This window comes from Octopus bimaculoides, chromosome 2 (assembly GCF_046866305.1).
Source record: "Octopus bimaculoides isolate indiv1 chromosome 2, ASM4686630v1, whole genome shotgun sequence".
NCBI lineage: Eukaryota > Metazoa > Mollusca > Cephalopoda > Octopoda > Octopodidae > Octopus > Octopus bimaculoides.
In genome coordinates, this window is record NC_142929.1 from 96,688,291 (window position 1) to 96,695,736 (window position 7,446).

Genomic DNA, 7,446 nt, shown 5'->3' on the forward strand with positions numbered 1-7,446 from the left:
TATATATACATATATATATACATATATAAATATATATATGTGTGTGTGCACATTTGTGTATACATACATACATACATACATACATACATACATACATACATATAGGATATATATTTCCAACTTTACTACATACATACATATAAATATATATAAATTTAATGAATGGAGTAAAACGCATATTTTAACTAAATACTTAAAATATGCGTTTTACTCCATTCATTAAATTTATATATACTCAAGTACCCAAAATATCAAGGAGTTATCATAAACAGGAGTTACACCACAGTTATTTTGTGACCTTTGCTACCCAAGTATCTATTAACCAATTTATTTTGTCCGAGTTATTTATTAATTAGGAGAAAATAAATACATATAATATAATATATGTATATATATATATATATATATATATATATATATATATATATATATATACGGTCAAAATGGTAAAGGCGCCCTTCGGTCATAACGACCATGGTACTGCACCTTGAAAATTCCCCTCCAAAGCACAAGTCCGGGTAATGTTGTTTATGAAAAACCTGCAGCTGTCCATGCATACCAGCCTCCCCTCTCCACGCAACTCATTTCTAGAACTGAATGAACTGGAGCAACGTGAAGTAACGTGTCTTGCTCAAGAAAACCACACACAGTCCGGTCCAGGAATCGAACTCACTACTTCATGAGTGAGCCCGACGCTCTAACCACCTAGCCATGCACCTTTACCGGTCTCTCTCTCTCTCTCTCTCTCTCTCTCTCTCTCTCTCTCTCTCTCTCTCTCTCTCTCTCTCTCTCACTCACTCCATATATATATATACAGATATATACAGGCATACCTCGTCTTAAGATCATTTCGATTTAAATCGTTCTCTATTATACGTCGGTTTTCAAGAATAATATATGAAAAAATAAAAATCAAGTTAAGTCATTTTACTCGACCTTACGTCTGTCTACCACAAATATTGGAATCGTAAAATCACCAGAAAACCGTTAAAAGCTCATAAAATCATGTTACTGTATTTTAAATAAAAATAGACGTCGTATTTCTTTGCTCAATATCATTTTAATTGTTTATTGTTTGCCATGAGCTATGTTTCAAGATGATATTATGCACGAGGCTTCCGTCAGTAGTCGAACTACAGTCGTGGATTGGTTTCGGGAAGTACGCTCCAATAGAATCCCATAGAAATTGGTTGTTTGGATGCTAATGGACAGCCATTAGTTGTAGAAATTGACGAAAGCAAGCCCTTTCATCGTAAGTATCACCAAGGTGAGTGGCGCCCTGGCCATTGGGTATTCAGTGGCATAAAGAGAGTCTCTAGAAGTGTCTTTTGGTCGAAGTGCCTGATCGTAGTCAACAATCTTTAACTACGCCGATACAAAGATGGATTTTACCTGGGACTCACATAGTCAGTGATGGCTGAGGAGCGTATAATAACATCGGTATCCTGAATGATGGTACCTACATGCACGAGACCAACAAAATTTTGTGGACCCTCATGATCAATACATCCACACACAAAATGTGGAAAGGCGTAGTTCCACGGATAAAAAGAATACATTTGTTCACTTTCTGGCGGCGATCGTCAGTGTTTATGCTGTGTAAAAAGTAAGTTCCTTCTTTTGCTACTTAACCCATCCCTTAATTCTTATTTACTTTTTTTAATATAACCATATTGAACAATTACCATAAAAGCATATAAAATCATATTAAAATAGTACAGTAAATGTTAAGATACACACCATAAAGAGGTGTAGCTCAGTGAACGAAATCATGAAATCAGCTGTGTTGTCTTATTTATCGGTCTTTCGGAGCTCATATTGTACTGTAGTTACAATATCTACCGTTAGGCGTCGTTGTCACTCGTGATTCCCACGATTGTTTTGAATTCAGATTTGTTTACGTTTGTTTATCGGCCACTTTCTCATTCTCATTCATTTGTGACTTTATTTTTTGCTCCCATCACTCCTAAGAAAATTCATAGTCAAAGTGCTAAGTGTGATGCTATAACGCTGGAAGATAAACTGGCTATGATAAAACGCCATGCAAAAGCTGAAGAAGTGGTAGCAATTGCACGATCTTTTGGAATGAGTCGGACAACTGTATCGACGGTTGTATGTAATAAGGACAAGATTTTAGCACATATCAAATCTGAAGCCCCAGGAATGAAGAACGTGGTCATCAATGAAAAAAACAGGCAAAATCTTTGAAGAAATGGAAAGTTTTCTTTCACTTCGGATTGTTAGGTTGAATCGTCAAGAGAAAGCGTTGTCTTTGTTTGAGGACCTGAAGAGAAAACATCCAGATGAGAAAGATGTAGAGTTCAAGGCAAGTCAAGGATGGTTCATGAGATTGAAGGAGAGAAGAAGTTCTCATTCCATTGAAATATGTTCGTTAATATATTCGTAAATTTAGATTACAGTTCTTGTTTTTACTGTACTGTATTAAAAAAATTTTAAATATTTGTTTGTAAGCTTAGAATAGTTTTTTCTTTTTTTTATTATTAATCATGTATTAACCAAGGAAACGGTTGACAGTGTCTTCGAATTTTCGGAGTAGTTGTCTTCATCGGGATGTGTGACGGAGGCAGCTCAGCTGAAACTTCGAAATCACTGTCAACATTGACAACGTGTGTGTGTGTGTGTGTGTGTACGTGCATATGTGCGCGATGGTATGTATACATACATACACACACACATATATATACATATATGTGTGTGTGTGTATTTAATATTTTGGACTAATGGGTAATGTCGATTAATGTGTTGACTAGCAGTCCGGGCTACATGGTGTTATCCGCAGTCGGGATTTATTACCGTCGGATCTACTTCAGGAACTCCGCAGGAACTATTATATATATATATATATATATATATATATATAATAGAGTTATTAATATTTCTAAGTCTCTCTAAAGGAGACTACGGCAGCGGTACTGGAAATTAATAGTTATCGCCAAGCCAACATGGCAGTCCCAAAATTAGGACGAAAGCTGCCGTGAATTAGCTCCAAGAAGCCATCGCCTCTAGCTAGCTATGTGACACACGAAACCTGTGTCCTTTATAACCTTCGAACAGGGGAGGTCAGCAGTTTCCCCTTGCTGGTTTGGCATCTGCAGACTAGTTTCAGGGTGTTGCCCCTTGTCAATGCAGAGCAGCCAAGCTCCAGCCAGGCGGCGCTGCTGACTATCTGTTCGAAGGTTATTTATCTAATTTCAGTGGAATCTATCCACTGGTTTTCAGAAATAGAGTTATTAATATTTAGTTACAGCTTATACCGCACCAACGCCATCTATGTATTCTGGGAAACTTAGATCATGAGAAAGTAACTGCATCATTTTCCACAGGATTACCGTAGACAATGTGTTTACATAGAATAATTTTTGAAGACTATGTTTAAATATAATGGCATCTTCCAAAAAAAGTACATAAATTGTAGAACACATTAATTCAATATAAAATTAAATATTTATTCAGTTTCAAAATTATTTCATCGTTATGAGGAGTTCTGGGAAATATGTTCATACAAACTACAATAAATTACTCTGAAGTAACAAAACATCTAGCAATAATTGCAGTTGACCACGTAGAGAAACAAGCAAACACACACACACACACACACACACACACACACACACACACATGCCTAAAGAAAAGTAACTGGTTTTGAGGAAAAATTATTTTCCAGAGAATAAATATTTATTAAATCACTACAATACACACACAGATACACACAAGTTCACTTGTCTTCATACACATACACACGGAAAACATGCTGGTATATACGTATATGAATAGATACTTGCTTATATATTGGTTACGATTCAGTTGAACGACCGACTTTATTATCTGCTCAGTGAATGAACATATACTATGGCTGATCATTCCACAGACATATATCCTCTTCGTGTTATTCTCAGTCCAAAACAGGTGGCAAATTTGTATCATCGAATCACAAGTATATAGTTCATGCGACGTGTTTTAAACAGCTTCAGTGAAATATCATTCATTAGGTATGAATCGACATGAGACGTAGAAATGATGTATGCCCCATGATAACACGCATTGGGATCAAACCTGAAACATCATTTAAAAATATATGTGTGTATGTGTGCATACATATATATATATATATATATATATATATATATATATATATATACATATGTGTGGGGTATGTAATATACATACATACATATGAATATAAATATATATAAGTGCAGGCGTGACTGTGTGGTAAGAAGCTTGTTTCCCAACCACACGGTACCGGGTTCAGTCCCACTGTGTGGTACCTTGAGCAAGTGTCTTCTACTATAGCCTCGGGCTGACTAAAGCCTTGTGAGTGGATTTGGATGACGGAAACTGAAAGAAGCCCGTCTTTTGTGTATGTATGTGTATGAAGACAAGTGTACTTTTGTGTATCTGTATGTGCGACTATGTGTGTATTGCACTGATTTATATGTATATGTGTCTGTATTTCTGTTTGACAACCGATGTTGGTGTGTTTACCTCACCGTAACTTAGCGGTGAGGCAAAATATACCGATAGAATAAGTAGTAGGCTTACAAAGAACATGTACTGGGGTCGATTTCTTCGACTGAAGAAAAACTTTTTAGAGCGCTGCTCCAGCATGGCTGCAGTCAGATGACTGAAACAAGTAAAAGAATAAAAGATTAAAAGAACATAGATAAATAGATAGATAGATAGATAGATAGATAGATAGATAGATAGATAGATAGACAGACAGTCAGACAGACAGACAGACAGAAAGACAGACAGACAGACAGACAGACAGACAGATAGATAGATAGATAAATAGATAGCTAGAGATACATGTATCTAACTATCCATCTACCTACATGTATGTATGCATGCACTTATGTATGAATCTATGTATGCATGTTTGTGCGTGTGTTTGTGTTTGTCGCGCCGCTTGTCTACAGAGGTCGGTTTGTTTACGTCTCACTGGTTCGTCAAAAGAGCAGATAAAATACGTACTTCATTTAAAAACTGAGTAAGTACTAGGCCTGAGTTTTATTATTATTATTTGCCTCTTCAAATCAGTACTCCGAAATGGTTGCAGTCCAATGAGTCAAACAACTAGGAAAACGAAGAAAAAAATATATAAACACATAATCCTAATTCTGTCTGAGCATTATGCATGGTAAACAACGATTTTAATATTCTAGTCTACCGATTTAAAGTTAAGCATGTTTTAGAACTTTTCAATATAACTGTCATAGGTGTTTACTATCGACATTTCTGTGCGGTAAATCGCTTACATTAGAAAGTTCAGTGTTACCGATCCCCAGCAGACAAGACCAAACGCACCAGCGTTTTGTTTTCCTTGGCAGTGATCAATTCAGCTCCTACTGCCGTCATCAATCTTTTTGCTCCCTCTGCTCCTACACATATTGATGTTCGCGTACACAATCAATCACATGCACAAAATACGCGCATGCAACCGCATGTGCATGAAAGGAGGAAGAGAAAGAAAGCAAGCAAGATTGATGGAGTCAAACAATCACACACACACACACACACACACACACACACAGAAAGCTAGTCGGTTTTGTCTAAACAATCATATATATACACATGAACACAAATATGAACTCAGGCACACATGCATAAATATATATACATGTATTTATAAATCATCCTGTGTCCATGCATGAGTGCGTGCGCGCGTGTGTCTGTGTCTCAGTGTATGGACATGCCGATGTTCGTTCCGGTAGTGTTCTCTATAACAAACTAAAAATGTCATTATTAATCCCAATCGCGACCATACATTTAGAAACATTTGTGTGTGTATGTCTGTATCTGTGTTTGTGTCTCTGTGTGTCTGCCTCTCTGTGTGTGTGTGTGTGTGTGTGTGTGTGTGTGTGTGTGTGTGTGTGTGTGTGTGTGCGTGCATGTGTGTGTGTACGTGTGTGTGCGTACGTATGAATGTGCTTGTGTATATACTTAGAATATGTATATATACATATATGCATAGATAGATAGATAGATTGATTGATAGATAAATAGATAGATAGATAGATAGATAGATAGATAGATAGATTCACAGACAGTAGAGAGAGTGAGAGACGGACGTATACATACAAATAAATATATGCGTGTGCTTCTGTGTGTGTATGTGTGTGTGAGTTTGTGTGTGTGCTTGTACGTACGTATGAATGTGCTTGTGTGTAAATATTCGCGTGTATCCTATTTATTTTTCTACTTATTTACATGTGCCTGTATATGTGTAGTCACGTATGTAAATGTACGTGCGTGTCCGTATGTATATGTATGATTATATATGTGTATTAGTGTGTACCTCTGAGCTTATTGAGGCCAATCTCATATGCAGGTATGTAGCAACGTATATACATGCGTATATATATATATATATATATATATATAAGTGTCAAGGTTTTAATCTTATTAATGAGATATTTATTCAAGCGAAGAAAATACTGTTGAGTTAACCATCTATTGAGTTATGCAATATTGCACAATCTCACCGAATCGTAATGACATGTAAATATTCATCTGAAACAGGTCGTGGCCATTAAAGGACCGTCTGACTTTGACATCTCACTATTATTGATTTCTATAAGTGAGAGTGCGCCTGTGTATATATATATGAGTGTGACTCTGCGTGACGTAGCAGTCATGATGCCACTCTAACTCTCCTAAGGTCGAAGGTTCGATTCCTGCACCGAATGGTACGTTATGGCCTCGAGCAAGACACTTCATTCCACGTTGCTTACGTCTACTGCACTGAAATATGTACCACCTAAATGGTAATGCAGCCCACTTTTGCTCTTTTTATCCAGCTATCACATCCTGGACGTCTGCACACTGGATCAAAAGTTTCGAGCCCGAGAAATCATCTATGTCTTTTCACGATTAACACCTATAATAATTAATGAAATCATGGTGTTTTCTACGAAGCCATCAAATATAACGCTGTCATTAACAATGCAAATTAACGCTGAGCTAATCAAAACACCTGATAGAGGTAACTGAAGCAGCATCAACTCAATAGTCCCAGCAACTTCAAGCGACAATGCTAGATGCTTCTCGGCCATCTCGAACCAGCCATTTGCATTGGACACAGATTTGATTATTTGCGCTTGATTATACCAAAGTTAAAACCGTCAGCCAAATGATTCACTTTGTTCTGTATTAACTTTTCTCGTTAAAACACCTTTCAATACCTCTAATCTAACTTTGTGTGTTGAATTTGGTATTTCCAAAATATGACATATATCAGGTCATCCCATAAGTTCTATCCGATGTTACCTTTTTTTAAATTGAATGAAATTTAATAGTATTATAGAATGTCTAATGGAATTTAAAAAATTATTTTTATGCATTTGTGTACATTTAGACTAATTAAATATTATTTTACAGAATAATAGAATTAAAATTTCTTTGATTAAAACCCTTTCTAACATG